The sequence below is a fragment of the Alosa alosa genome, chromosome 22 (genome assembly GCF_017589495.1).
Source record: "Alosa alosa isolate M-15738 ecotype Scorff River chromosome 22, AALO_Geno_1.1, whole genome shotgun sequence".
Classification (NCBI taxonomy): domain Eukaryota; kingdom Metazoa; phylum Chordata; class Actinopteri; order Clupeiformes; family Clupeidae; genus Alosa; species Alosa alosa.
The window spans coordinates 26,284,225-26,285,214 of record NC_063210.1 but is presented as its reverse complement, the minus strand read 5'-3'; positions in this window follow the sequence as shown (position 1 = coordinate 26,285,214).

Here is a 990-nt window from a genome sequence, read left to right as displayed (position 1 = left end):
CGAAAGAAGATCATATCTACTGTACATACAAAATAGAAACGTATAAGAATCATTAAATGTTTACAAGGCTGGAAGTTCAACAAATATAGGCATACTAATGTGATTGAAGTAGTTATTTTTTATTATTATTCATATCAATCATATTCAATCACCTAATGCCATCATAACATAGGCCTGGCCTCCAGGAAAGACCAGTTGATGTTTAATTTAACTAATATTGGGTTGGTCATACTATAGAATGATATATTGCTTGTTTAATTTATCTAATATAATGTGTTGGTCATACTAGAATGATATATTGCTTGTTTAATTGATCTAATAAAATGTGTTGGTCATACTATAGAATGATATATTGCTTGTTTAATATATCTAATATAATGTGTTGGTCATATTATAGAATGATATATTGCTTGTTTAATTGATCTAATGTTGTGTTGGTCATACTATAGAATGATATATTGTTTGTCTTTGTTGAATAATACAAAAGATAAGAGCTTTAAAATAATCACATCGCAATCGCAATATTGGTGAGAAAAATCGCAATTAGATTGTCACGTTGAGATACATACACACACAATCATACACACACAAACATAGTTCAGCTGCAGTTCCAGGTGTGTGTTTGTACAGTCAGATTTCCATTCTTTCAAAGTTTCAAAGTTTTTTTTTCCAGATTTCCAAGGAGACAGTGTGTCTGCTGTGTGTGTGTGTGGATGTGTCACATTTAAATGTGTGTGTGTGTGTGAATGTGTGTGAGATTGAAAAGATTGTGTGTGTGTGTGTTTTGAGAATGTGTGTCAGATTGGAAAGATTGGGTGTGTGGCCTTTGGTTGTCTGACTGGTCTACTGGTCTGGGTCTGAAGTTCATCATGCAGACTTCCCTGCACACACACACACACATACAAAACACACACATGCCAGCATGCACACACACAGAAAGAGAGTCCTTTTGTTAACCCGCTCAGCAAATATGATGTGTGGGACTCGGAA